Genomic DNA, 15,257 nt, shown 5'->3' on the forward strand with positions numbered 1-15,257 from the left:
AAAAGCTATTTAAAGAACTATTGGTTCCACGGGGAAATACTCCTGCATCCAAGAGAATCCTGTCTATTTTGAGCATTTATTGTCATCAATTATGCAGTGGTTGAAGTTCACTGGGTGTAAATGTGTTAATATGGCTGGCAGAGAGAGAAGACAGTGGCTTGAAAAAGGGGTCTAGAGCAGAATTTGAATTCTGCAGCTGCCCTCACCTTTCAGCCTTTTCAGGGATATCACACCAAACCACCTTACATCAATGTGGTAATCTTTGTGGAGAGGGTGTTGGACTTCCGCTTCCTGGGGGTTCACATCACAGAGGACCTGATCTGGGGTGTGAACTCCACAGAGTTGCTGAAGACTCAGCAGAGACTTTATTTCCTGAGAGTTCTCTCTGGCTCAGGGACTGCACCTAATTTTGTTGTACTTGTTACAATGACAATAAAGATATTCTGATACATCATACAGTTTCTAAAATGATTATGAATTCATGCACAGGAGTATATGGCTGTACGTAGTGACTGGATAAAAATTAATTAGCATAAGAAAAAGACAATAAGACATTTTTAAACTTTATTTTCATGTATAAAATCTTGTATCAAAATATATCCAACATTCATAATCATTGTACAAACATTAATTTATTGATTTAGTATATATTTTTTATTTTAAACTATGTACATTGGAATTATTTTAAATTGCAAAACACAAAGCCCCAGTAAAGACAAAAAGAAACCTTGAGAGGAACAGAAACAAAGCTCAACAAGGCACAACTTACTAATTACTTAAATGGTAAAATTCTTTTAAAAATGTTTTTTTTATATGATTATATGAATTCTTGGACTATTAACTACATTTTTCAAATTCTATTAATTAAACTAATTTATCAGATAAATATAAAACACAATAAGATTTACCTTGTAGAATTAAATCAATGCTAACACTAAACTAATATTTCCAAGTAGTAATAATACTACTACTAATAAACATATATTATGTGCAAATGAAACTATGCTTAACACAATTGTAACAAAACAATAATATTTACATGAAATAATATAATCACTAATAATAATAAACATGTATGAACATTAAAAATGAAATCTGCTGCACTGCTACAAAAACCAGGCCAGAAATCCTGAAAAAAAATCAGAGGTTCAATCAGACTAAAACTCCATGTGTGTGTGTGTGTGTGTGGGTGTGTATGGGGGTGTATGTGCACAAGAAGGTTTGTTTGTTTTATAACATGTGTTATGTGCATTATATGAAATTAAAACTATATAAAATTTCTCTTCAAAAACTACCTCAAAAAATAATGAAAAGCCTGGTGATGTCATCAAGGTGGGGAGCAACTCCAGGTCCTGCAAAATAATCAAAATAAAACACATATTAGAAAAAAAAACGTTTTTGAAAGAGACAATAAAAGAGAAGAAAAAATTAAAAGAGCCGAGGTCGCTTGGCTGGCGAGGCCCCAGCAGAGACCAGGGAGCGATACAATTCCCCCATGAGGCAAGGGTGATCCACCTGGACGGTCTTCAATCCAGGTGTCCTCAAGACGTCTGAAAAATGGCTAAAAGAGAAAAGGATGTAAAGCATCTTGTTTATTAAAGATTCACACAGTACCATCTATCTTCTGAAAGTAAGAAACCACCCAGATGGGAGCGTCACCCACCTGTTGATGAAGGTGATGAAGGCCACTTCCTTCAGCTCCAAGGTCAAATGGAGGTCAGCGATGATGAGGATCTCGGCAGTGTTCTCCACCGTGAGACTCCTGCACAGAACTTCCTCACACATCCTCTTCAGTCGCTCCAGGAGATACTGGAAGAGCGAAACAGAGCGTCTCAGATCCTGCTGAGTAAGTGTGTGATGAGGTTGCATTAGTGTGTGTGTGTGTGTGTGTGTGTGTAAGTGTGTGTGTGAGCATTAGCTACCATGTCTGCTGCTACTAGGCTTGGCGGCCATATCCTATAGGTTGGGTGATTTGTCGCTGTAGATTAAGGTCACCAGCTCTCTCCAGCTCCACCCCCTGGATCTCCACGCGGTTCTAGAGGAGAAAGCAGAGCTGAGATGAATTTGGTTCTGAAAACTGACAGTAAGAGAGAAGCCAGAGTTTGGACTGTGTCTGTTAAACCACAATAAATGAGGCTTACAAATCTATCTATTCTGCTGTAACATGAAACATATTGGGGATTACAGGTCAAGGGCTAAGATTTAGGACAGAGACTTATGGTCTGGCGCTCCTTCATGTCATGCATGAACATGGCCCTGAAGACTGGACAGCGAGCTGCAGAAGGAGAAAAAAAAAAGGAACAACGTTAGATCACCAGAAGAACACCACTTCCACCAATCACTGTTAGTGTTTGTGAGCGTGGTACCTGCTAGAATGGCTTTGTGGGCCTGGAACTCCTGTCCCCCAACAACCAGAGAGCAGTCGGGGAGCAGAGACTTGTCCCATAGGTTCCCGAGCTCATCAGCCATCCTGCACTCACCTGCTGACGCTGGGTGTTCTCCGTACGGAGCAACACGTAAATCTACAAGAAGCCAACACAGCGGTTACTACACTTTACTCAGCTACAACATCCACACACACAATGGAGGTGGTGCGCAGTAACGCTGTCAGCGTCCAATAGGTGACGCTGTTACTGACACGTCTAATGTCTTCAGTGTGGTTATGCAGACAGAACATACTTCACAGGTCACTGTCAGGGTGTCGTCCCCCCAAAGAATTCCCGCGTCCTTGTCCATGATGTCTTCCCGTCTGGCGAAGGTGGCGAATCCAATGACGCGAATTCAATTATTCTCTGCAGAACAAAAGCACACAAATAGAAAGTGAGAGAACACACACACAGTTACACTGTTGAATCTCCAGATGGACTCACCTCTGGATATGGCCTCTTCTCCATCGCTGTTGGGACATCAGTAGCCTGATCCACCGGACTAGAAAACGTCCGCTCTGCAGATGGGACAGGATGGGTTCTGCTGTAACCAGCGGTCGACGCACTCTGCATGGAAGTCATGCAGACATGGGAGAACCCTCAGCTCCTCGCCTGCTGTGTACTCACACAAGCAGATGCGGCAGTCGCACTGGCGAGAGTTTCCTGCAGGATCGAAACTTCTTGTTGTCAAACAAGTGGAATTATTAATAATTTACTAAACATCACGTGCACTAATTGATTCCTAACCACACCCTTGAGCGCAATTTACCCTACAACATCATATCAATTATATTTGGTCCTGTCAATACTTACCTAACTTACCTCTCAGTTCCTTACACAGTGACTGTGTGCTGAGGGGCATTGATGTGTGTGTGTGTGTGTGTGTGTGTGTGCACACTTCTGGTTGGTCTCTCCTGTCTGGTTTTGTCTTGGTTGGTCATTGTTTTGTGCCATATGCAACCCGGAGACGGAGGAAGATCTTCAGCTTCACAAGAGATGTGCAAGATGTTCCCCTTGATGCTGACTTGTTTCCATAACAAGACGTCAGAACGTCACCAGTAGCCTGATCCACCAGACTAGAAAACGTCCGCTCTGCAGATGGGACAGGATGGGCTCTGCTGTAACCAGCGGCCGACGCACTCTGCATGGAAGTCATGCAGACATGGGAGAACCCTCAGCTCCTCGCCTGCTGTGTACTCACACAAGCAGATGCGGCAGTCGCTCTGGCGAGAGTTTCCTGCAGGATCGAAACTTCTTGTTGAAAGCCGGTGAATCTCGCTTTCATGTTGACGCTGAAGAAGATCTGATGTGACAGGAATCACAAAACCAGGGTGTTCATGATCTTGTCCAGTTAGGAGGCCAGCATGGTTTCCAGTGGGAATCCACAGATAGAAGTGCTCGATCTCAGTGAGCTGATGATACAGAAGGTCAGGCAGCGCAAAAGTCATAGTGACTACTGTGGTCCTCTCTTCCTGGGGATCTTCTCCCAAGAAGGGATAATTAGGGCTCACTGCATTCTCAACGTCTTGTCGAGCTAAAGTTGAGCTGATGAAGATGACATCATCATCTTCAACTTCAGAGCCTCGTGCAGGATCCACATTTCTTCTTGGAAGATGCTGAAGTTCTCTTTCGTTCAGTCTATGTTGATTCTGAGGAAGACATGAGATGATTGGAATTGCAATGAAAGCCTCTTCATGTTCTCGTCCAGCTTGGCTTCCAGTGGGAATCAACATATAGAACTGCTGGATCTCACTGATGTGATGATACACATGAAGAAGAACCTCTAAAGTCACACTGACTACTGTGGTCCTCACTTCCTGGAGATCTTCTTCCCGGCTGGGGTGCACATGGGTCACTGCATCTTCTTGTTGAGGTCCAACTGAGCTGATGATGATGACATCATCATCTTCAAGTTCATCCTCAAAAATGTCTGGCATGCTGTCAGAGTCTTGGACAGACATGGCCAGACCAGAAGATGCTCCGTTTCTCCTGCAGGATTCAGTTCTCTCACTGGGACTGGGCTGCATGTCACCACCAAGTCCACGTGGCACAGTGGGACATCTAAAAGGTGGAAGACATTCTTGAGGAGATTCAAGCCAGATTGGATTAACCGCAGATGTAGAAGGTAGTGAATCTCCATCAAGATGGAGTCTCTTTCTTGGTCGCTCACAGAGCTGAGACCCTCCACCCTCAGATCTCTCAGTGTTGCTCACAGCATCGACAGAGGTGGGCGTTTGGGATTTTCTCTTTCGGCTGACCTTCTCTTTGCCTTGAGGGTTTCCATAAGTCTGTCTTTCTGGAGGAACAACGCTGGAACTTGGTCCTCCAGTGCTGACAGTGGCAAAGATCTCCAGATGACTGTCATCCAGCAGGCGACGTGGTTGGTCATGATCGCCCTGTTCCACTGGAACTGCTGTGAAACGGCTTGTCTCTGGAGATCAACAATACCAAACAACAAAAATGTCAGACCTGCGAGATGTGATAAAATTATTAATTAATTTATAATATTAATTTATTTAAATAATAATAATGATGATGATGTGCTGATGCCAGTTTTCCCCCTTATGTATGTCTCAGCTGTCCTTTTACCTGTGGTTGGATGGGGACATGCTGTCTCTGGAGGAGTAATTTCTCCAGAATTAACAGGGTCAACTTCATCCTGTCTGACGTCCGGTGGGTTCTCACAATCTTCAGCTGCTAAATTACAGCGTGGCTCCGATGATCTTCGGGTCATGATCTTCACCTCCGGGTCCTCGTCGATGTCGGCAGCTGAAAAACTGCTCGTTGATGGAGCTTTTACTGCAACACACAAGTCCTCTTTCTCCTCGCTGATGAATTCCTCTCCGTCTTCAACAGTGTCTTCTTCTGGAATCTCAGAAACTCTAATTATATGAGATGATTGAGAGAATAAAGAGACATAATTGAATATTTGCACAGGACATTATTAGCGATGATGAGGACATATTTGTCCTGATGTTAAAGTGCTAACAAGTCTATAAAGTGTCCAACATCTCAACATGCAGCCAGACAGGGAGAAAACCACGTGACTAAAGAACAGAAAGATGAAATTGTGGTGAAATTACATCTACAAATGCTGAATTTACCTTCCTGAGCAGTAAAAGTACACGGGCAAACACAGCAAACTACAGTCACACAACCAGACTACGAAGTGTGAATAATTTGGTTCCATGTCCTACTCGCTGTGTTACTTGGTCACTACACCGAGTACCTTCACCTCGTTTTTCAATTACTGAAGCTGCCAAACATGGAAATTACCCGCAAATGTGCAGATATGCGACCAATAATTACGGCGTTTGCGTGAATATTCGTATCAGAGTCTTTAACATGATGTCGGGTCGGTAAGCGGCGCTGCTGCAGTTTGTCGTCAGTATTTTATCTAGAAATCATGTTGCCAGATCAGAAAGCAGCTGCTCCACCGCCGACAACTTGACTTTTTAGTTACTCACCAACTCGCTGCTACTCAGATCCTCTGTCCTCGCAGCTCTGACTGTTCATTTTAAATCCTGCATGTTGTGATAAACTCCGTTACCATGACAATGACGTACTATTCCCGACGCGACGCAGCATAAAACGTGCGTTTAAAAAAGGCAACTGTAAATGAAGCGGTGAAATAGTAAAAAGTGTAATAAATAAACTTGTTGTAAAGTTTTGCTGCTCTTTAAACTATTACAAGTCAGTGAGCCAGTGAGTGCTGGACAAGGTAGAAGCTGATCAGATGTGTGTGATAATTAACCCTGGTCATGTCTCTCGGCTGCTATACACCTTTTGTCCTCTAGGGGCACAAATCATCCCGTCTAACAAATTCATTCAAACACATTGACGCAATTTCTTTTTCCATTTGAAATGCAAGGCCATTAAGTCCTCATTTACATGCACTTTTACTTTGTTTATTAGAAATATTATTCAAATGTTTTAATCATTAATTATTCTGAAAATAGTCACCTGAGTAAAGTGTGTTAATAGGAAATATTTAATCAAATTAATCTTTATTGTCATTGCACAGTCATACTTAGTACAATTGTCCAGAATTTGCAATATAAAAATCTAAAAGCTGTACAATATAAAAATGTACAAGAAGTGGAAGAGTTGTTGAGCATTCTTCACAACCACTGAGCTCTATTGGAGGTATGCATATCATAAACAATCTGACGGAGGTTGGTGTGTTGGAATAAACCTGTCAAGAGCAAATAGAAATAATTCAAATTGTGAGGTCACTACAGAAGGAACAGAAATGTAACTTAATGCTGCCCACACATGGCATGATGTGAGGTGTCACCAGTTGTCACTCAAGCTCCTTCATGAACGGCCACCTCCTGTTGTATTTCCAGGCCAGCTTGGTCTCAGAGCATCAAATAAAGGAGATACGCTGAGAATGTTGTCAGAAATGTACGTTTATTTTACTACATACAAATTCAATGTAGTATCCTTCCCATATTAAATATTTAAATTGTGAACATTAATGCACACGCAGCACACGCTGCTATACGGACTACCTCTTCATGTTGCACTGAAACCAATAACTGTACTATCATTACTGTTGTTTATTCGCACAGTCTAAACATGTATATATCACTGGTCACTTTTTAACACGTATTTTTAGGCAAAATGTATATTTTGTATCTTATTTATTTATATATTGTATTTCATGTGCCGCATCTGTCTTTTGTTGTCTACTTTTATGTTGCACTGTGTAATCTGGAGCCACGTCTTCTCGTCTCTCTGTATATCTGTACATTAAATAGAAGAGATGACAATAAAGTTTACTTGAACTTGAACTTGGAAAAAAAGAATTATCCACACCCCCTTTGTTGTGATTGAAATTTTCTATTATTTTTGTTTGTTTGTCATCCCTGTTACTCACAAAATGCTAAAGTCAGAAGCATAAAGCCGTCAGGGCCTTCAACTAACTGCCATCACTAAAGGACTACTGAACTGATAAAAACAACACAATATTAAAAGTATTCACACTTTTTTGCACATTGAGTCCTGTGTATTTGATTTTAAATGATAGTGTTTACATTTATATCTGTCTTTTTTTGCATGTCACTTTTTTTTTTTTTTTTTGCATGTCACAGTTTTTCTGTCTTTTGTCTTTTCTTTGCTGTTGCTTGTTTTAATTCCTTTATTTTTCAATGTCTAATTTGTTCTTTAAAATTATGTTAATGTACCAGGGAGGAAGGAGCCTGAGTGAAACAGCATTTCATTACACTGTATACATTACACTGAGTTTATTGTTCTGCTGACTATAAAGCTTTTGAATTATACCAGTGTTTGCCACTTGTCCTGATATTTCCTGGTACTCCTGGCTGGATTTTAATATGTGCCTTGTGCGCCCTGATTACCTTGATCATTCATCTATTATTTTTAGTATAAATAGATCCTGCCAATGTCTTGTCCTCGTTGTGATTTTCGTCATGTGTAGTGTCTGTTAGAGCTTTCACCTCTTATATGTTTTACCTTAACTATACAGATTCCCCACTAAGTGGTGACATGCACCCACACTTCATTACATACACCTTACCACATCTTGAGTGTTAGGATGGAAAACTGCTCTACCAGCTGTCCTGCTAGTCTAACTGTAGCTTTTTAACTGGATCAGTACACATGAACAGCGAGAATCAACATACCCACATATGCCTGTGGGTCCATTCAATCCAACTTTCTCCACTTGTTGCCATGCACATCTTACCCTCCTTGTTGATCATGTCCAGCACCACCTCTTCAATACGCTCAAGCAGAAACGGGTCAAAAGTAGAATTTATGTTATCAATATAGAACCTTGCATATGCGGTTGCAGCATAGCTAGTATTTTTAACTAGAATACCCCCCCCCTTCCCCCAAAAAAATTTAACAATGGGGAGGCAAACAGAAATAAACTATATATATAAACTATATGTAACCACTGTGAAGAATGTAACTACCCTTATAGCAGATATATGTGAAAGTGAAAGTGAAGTGATTGTCACACGTGATACACAGCAGCACAGCACAGTGCACACAGTGAAATTTGTCCTCTGCATTTAACCCATCACCCTGAGTGAGCAATGGGCAGCCATGACAGGCGCCCGGGGAGCAGTGTGTGGGGACGGTGCTTTGCTCAGTGGCACCTCAGTGGTACCTTGGCAGATCGGGATTCGAACCAGCAACCTTCTGATTACGGGGCCGCTTCCTTAACCACTAGGCCACCACTGCCATATACAAGCTCAGGTGATTCACCCAAGGGGGGGACCAGTGTCTAGGTTCGTGGAGGTAAATGCTGTGCTATGTGATAGCCAGGGAAAAAGATGCTCAGACCAGGGGAGACAGTTGAACTTACTAAGTATATTTAAATGGAAATAAGAAAATAAATGTACAATCTAACAGCCGGCATTCACTATAACAAAACAACAAAAACTTCTCTTATAAAACCATAACATAATAATTAACATGTAACAATTTGAAATAATTATAAAGTCTCTCTCTTTTTCCTTCTTCCCAAATTGAGTTGTTTTCTTCTTAGTCAGTGCATTATAGTCTAGTAGGTCTTTCGTCAGTAAGTCTTAGTCAGTAGGTAACAGTCAAAGTCAAGGATGTCAGATCAAGTCCTACCACACCGGCGACCTGTGTGATGGAGAAGGAATGGAGAAGTTCCCTCTCAGATAGGTGAAGAACATCCGCTTTCCAGGTGGCTCGCCATCCCCCTCGTCAGGGAGAAATCCAGCTTTCAATTTCTTCAGAGGAAGGCTCAATAGAACAAAAAACCTAGCCTGCATAACAACATACAACCTTATTGTTTCAGGCATAACCTTCAAATCATTATGGCCATATCTCTGTAAAATTCTTGGTTTCTCAAAATGAAATAATCTCCCAATTTGCATAGCATAGAATACCAGTATTTCTTCCATATCCCTCTATGAAGTATTGTTTTATTCAATGCTACCTGAATTATATGTTTTAGGTTATCAACCATGAAATTATGATTAGTTACTCTTTTTAACCATTAATTATGATTTCAAGTGTTACCATACAATTGACATTTAACCATATGAACAAAATTATCATTCAAAATAAAACATTCCATCTCAAAACAATCTCAAGTCACAGAACATTAATTAAGTGAACTGTACTCATTTTACAATTACAATTTTACTGTAAACATAACCACACAGTATCATTTCACATTAAATTTCGCTAGCATAAGGTGCAATGCAAGTTAGCTACTTTAGCTTAGCTTAGCGTGACGATCTGTACAGAGACATTCACAGGTTCTAGGAAATTTCAGGTGCTTTGAGTGATTCACACCACTGGTTTTGGTGGTTAAAACCACTTTTTGTCCACCAAAACCGAACTTTTGTCTCTCGCTCTCTCTCTCGTTCGTGTGCGCTCCTCGTGGTGCTGCGTTGTACTCCCTAACTTGCTAACACAAATCAGGGCGGGACTTTCCCTCTCCTGCAATAGCGATACAGTACGGAGTGGCCCAACCAATAGCAAATAAACAAAACTTGACAGGCACCCAAATAACTTTAATTATTCATAGTCTGGTTTACCACAAGTGATAAGAACAAAAAAAATAACTTTTGATTAATTACACTATCCCTATATGAAATGAGGGACTCTTTCTACTGGGTTACATATAATTATTTTTTTCATAGATATTGGACACGAACACACACACACACACACACACACACACACACACACACACACACACACTGTACACACTAACTAACTAACTAGCTAAAAGATAAGTGGATGCTGCAGTGGTCTTGCAAGCTAGTCCTTAAACTCAATAGGAATTAATTACTGTGTCATTGTGGCATAAGTAATTAAGTACACAGCTCAACTATGTTAAGTAAATCACTGTAAAAGAAAATCAGAAAGTATTTCTAATGCAGGAACACCAAAATAGCCTGACTTTTACAAAAGTCAATTATTGAATACATACATAAATACCATGTCACCATGGTTACAAATGCGGAGAGCCCACAAGCTAAAATGCTGGTGGTCTTCTGGCATTTAGAAGAAATGTAGTTGTTACTTCTCGTAATGTGTAGAGCATATTTCCTGTTGAAGTGTGTTTGACACAACGCCCCTCCCACCCTTCCCGTCCTTTTCGCTCTGTCCTGTATGGTTGGTACAGTGTTTGTAAAGGAATATTTTGTTTTGAAAGCCTTTATTTTAGTTAATTTTTGAGTGTTGTGGCACACATATTGTAAAAGTTGAAAGTTTTGTTGCGAATGCGTCTCAGGCAGGATTCGAACCCGGGTCGTCTGCACCAAGGAGCAGTTCCATAAGGCACGCGCAAATTTTGTTTTGTTTTGTTGTTAAGGTTAAGACAGCAGGTTTTCCTATTTGGTGCCTAATGAAATGTTGCACAGGCGAGCACTTGTGCAGTCCGTCAGGCGCTTCCATGAAATGATTGTTGTTCCTCTTTTGTTTTTCCCTGATTCGCGTGGCTGTTGTTGTTTGCAGGCAGCGGGGACTTTGCGCCCCCTTGCGGCTGCATAAAGAGTGTCACGTGACCTTGCGAGTTGAGCCAAAAGCCGCTCCGCTTGCGGTGCGCGCCGGTGTGTGAGCGTTAAACACCAGCAGGTGGCAGCAGCAGCCCAAAAGTTTGTAATGGCTGCCGAAGGACACGGGCAAAATATGGGATTTATACTGCCGGTGTCAAATTAACAATTTTACCTTTAAGAATTCGTTTCAAGAATTCATTCAACTTTTTTTTTTTTGGAACCAGGAAACGTCACTGCGGCTGACAGCGCTCACATAAACATTCACTTCAGCCCTGTGTCTCGTTTTAAGCTTTAATTGTAAGCTTTCATTTGCCAAATGACACACAGTCACAATAATTATGCTTCAAAGATGCATCAGGGTTGAAAATGTTTGTTTATACATCGAAATTTCTCAAAAACCTGTTTTTCGGAGCCTGTAATTTCACAAATCTTTGACATGGCCTTACTGGCCATGTCAGTATTAAACATATCAACATTAAATTTTCACAATGTTCTTTAAATTATGTTGAATTATTTGATGTATAAAACAGAGAGTTGCCTGCCAAAAAATTACTTTGCTGGCTTATCATAGGCAGGGTCACATATTGGAATATTTAACATAATGTGTTTATTTAGGAAAAACATTTCATAGAGGTTAGCAAATTCTATCTGACACTTTCAAAGGCTGTTTCAAATAGCAAATTCTGTTATATTGTAATTATAATATTGCCATGTTTTTACACCCTGAATGTCCACTGAAAAAAGCACAGAAAGAGCACAACCTTCCGGAGCACTCCCTCATCACAGAATGCCCAACAAGGTGGGCTTCCAGGCTGAGAATGATTCAGAGGGTTCTAGAGCAGCAGCGGGCCATAAGCGCCCTGTCAGCAGACAGAAAGTCAAGACATTTAGTTACCTCTTGGCAGGACCTAGATGTACTGGAGTCTGTAAACCAGGCATTGCAGCCTCTGCAAGAATTTACAGATGCTCTATCAGGTAAGTTATGTAAGTGTTTCATATGTGAAACCTATACTTCACTTGATGAACACCTCAATTCTTGCTGCAATCGAAGAAGACAGTGATCTAACAAAGTCCATAAAGATGAAGATTCTAGACTAACCAAGTATGAACACCAAGTATGACAACCCAGCAACTCAAGAACTGCTGGACATGACCTCCTTTATAGACCCCAGATTCAAAGCCAACGACATCAGCTCTGACAAGGTGTCAGACATCAGAGCCAGGGTGATGTCTGAAATAGAAGCAGTTGTGCCAAAGGTAAATGTTAATATGACAATAGTAAGTGACAAAATAATGCACTATAACTAAATTTGTATACAGTTACTTTATTTCTCTATTTTAGGAGCAAGACCTAAGTAATCAAGATCACCAGGGCATGGGTCCTACAGATGTGCACCTTAAAGAAGGCCAAGAAGTCCATGGACAGTTTCTTCAAGACATCCCCAGCTCAATCATCTATGGAACCATTGCACACTGTGGAAGTTGAACTGAACAACTACATGATGTGTCCAACCATAGAGAGTAATATGGACCCTCTCACTTGGTGGTAAAGCAATCAGGTCGACTTCCCACACCTGAGTAAGCTAGCTAGGAAATAGCCCTGTATACCAGCAAGCAGTTCACCTTCAGAGAGACTTTACAGTAAATCAGGAAATGTTGTGACATGCCAACACCCATGTTTAAAAGAGAATATGCTAGTTTTCCTGGCAATAAACCTGGAATAAAATAGCGTTGACAGTCAAGCACATATGGTATGGCCAAAACAGGTTTACTTGTTACTTAATGTTTACTTGTTAATATTATTTTTTATTTATTAAATCAAATCTTTGAAAGCAATTCATATTGTGTTGGCAGGTCTATGGTAACAGCAAACCAGAAATCAGAATATATGCTGAGGGTTTTAAGTCATTCATAATGTTTTGAAGTCTAAATATTTGCAACTTCCTTGACATGTTGTTTCTTTTTTGCCTGAATTAGGTTTAATTAGATCAGATGAATATATATTACCTGTTTATTTTAGTATGATCATTACATATATAAATATTTTTTTCTAAATAGCTAATAATAATAATTTTAAAAGCATTTCTCAAGGGAAATGTTATATCGCAAGACATTTTGTTATCAGAATATTCAACAATAATAACGCATATTTTCCCAATACCGTGCAGCCCTAATGAGCGTGCCCATTACACTGGACACTGGAGCAACTCCACATATCTTCACGGATATCTCAAAGTTTAAGAAGCCTGACGACAGTTTTCAGGCTGAGACATGCTGTGGTGCCCAGTCCATGTTCGGCCAGTAGAAGACCCACTTTGAAGACATCTTGCTTAAGAACACAGCCATGAATAAAGAATGGTCTTACAGCAATATTTCCCAACCACCCAAGAACAGTTTGGTGAAGAACAATGCCTTTTCCAGAATGATGGAGCTCCATGCCATAAGGCCAAAGTGAGAACTAAGTGGCTCATTAAAATGTTGGGTCCATGGCCAGGAAACTCCCCGGATCTTAATGATTAGTAGTAGCCTAGTGGGTAACACACTTGCCTATGAACAAGAAGACCCAGGTTCAAATTTTTCATTTAATTTACAGCATTTATCAGACGGCCTTATCCAGAGCGACTTACAATCAGTAAGGGGGGACTGTCCCTGTAACTACTGATTGTAAGTCGCTCTGGATAAGGGCGTCTGATAAATGCTGTAAATGTAAATTGTAAGATGGGACGTCGCAGAGCCATTTCTGTGCCTTTGTTGTGCATGGAGATTCAATACCTCCGTTTTTGCATGTCATTGCCGAACGGCATTGCAACAGTTGCCAGCCCTCCCCCCATGTGAGGTGCCGGCCGTCGGGACCGCCTACTCTCTTTGTCTTCCCCTCTACTGGCTGCTCAGTAAAACATCAGGACAGGACAACATGAACAAGCCCTTCAGCCTCAAATCCCACAAGATGTGGAGGGAACTGCTGGGATGGACAGCGAGAACCAGACCAGATATTCTTCTTCTCCTAAGAATTCCAGTTTATATTCATTTGAGGAAATTCATTGATTCCTGGAATAAACTTGGATATTTGTCAGAAGTTTTGCTGTACTGCTAAAATTTGTGAGAGCTAATTTTTCTTTGAAGAAACATGTTAATAGGCAATGGATGCTGGAGAAGAAGAGAAAATTAAAACATCATCCTGACTGGTTGGTCATGACTCACATGGTGCCTTTTCTGTCTTTCCATTTTCTTCCTTGCCATGAAGATGCTCAGGATGGGATCTCTTATTATAAAAGGTGGGAGCGACAGACATGAACATGCTCTACTGTCTGAAGTGGTTCAGCAAATAAGACTGCATGTCTCATTTGATTTTCAAATGATTCTCATTTCTGGCATTTAGCAGACATTTACATTTTATGGCATTTACAGACGTCTTTATCCAGATTGACTTACAATCAGCAGTTACAGTGAGAGAAGGTGGATTTCTTCTTTTATGCCTTTTATTTTCATCACAAAACTCACAAATCACTATTGTATAGCCCCAAATTACTAAAAATGCTGTTTGTCGCATGGTCAAAAAACTGTATGCTCACCCTTTGCCATCTCTAGCACCTGCACAGTTGCCAGTCCTCAACACAAGGTCACAACCAATACAACGGAACAAGACATTATACAGTAACACCACAGATTTCACATAATTCATTTTAAAATTCCTCTTTTGCATCCATTAAATGATTCTTGGATTCAGAACTCATCCTTCAAAACTTTTAGAAAAGTTACCGTACTGTTACCGTAGGTTTTGTAGTCAGAAGATGATTATGCTTAGAAATAGCATCATCAGATGACGTTGACAATGGCTTCCATCTCAAGTAACACCATGTGAACTAAGCTCAATTCCATCTTGAAGGAAATCTTACTGTGAGCAGCAACAGCAGCAAAATCCTCTCTGTTCTCCTCCAGTTAAATATCTCTCGTCCTCTTATGCAGCACTAGTTTAACGTTGTATGTCTCATCGTCTACATCAGGGGTTCTCAACCTTTTGCAAGCTGCCCCCCCCCCCCCCAAAGCTGTTCCTTTTGCCCCAGTGCCCCCCCCAAATCCCAAACATCACCTTGCATAGATAGATAGATAGATAGATAGATAGCAGAGTGAATGGAGAGCTATGTCATGAGTCAATTTAAATGCAGTGATTTATTTTTGTGTGAGAGTGAGTGAACATTTACATTTACAGGAACGGCAGCGGCCATGCGCATGCGTGATTCATTTGCAGCATGGACGCGGAGGGGTGTGTGTCTCCTCTCTGCTCTGACTGCTGCGCGAGGCTACTGAGAGACTGAAA

General features: G+C 40.9%; 1 long non-coding RNA gene across 1 annotated transcript; it reads right to left on the reverse strand.

Moving 5' to 3' along the window:
• Positions 1 to 1,669: 1,669 nt before the first annotated feature.
• Positions 1,670 to 2,495, reverse strand: LOC114796185 (uncharacterized). Its single transcript, XR_003750618.1, has 3 exons — positions 2,367 to 2,495; positions 1,923 to 2,275; positions 1,670 to 1,809 (listed from the first exon to the last, which is right to left on the reverse strand). It is a non-coding gene; the product is annotated as an uncharacterized LOC114796185 (long non-coding RNA).
• Positions 2,496 to 15,257: the final 12,762 nt, after the last annotated feature.

The sequence above is a fragment of the Denticeps clupeoides genome, chromosome 8 (assembly GCF_900700375.1).
Source record: "Denticeps clupeoides chromosome 8, fDenClu1.1, whole genome shotgun sequence".
In the NCBI taxonomy this organism is placed as follows: Eukaryota; Metazoa; Chordata; class Actinopteri; order Clupeiformes; family Denticipitidae; genus Denticeps; species Denticeps clupeoides.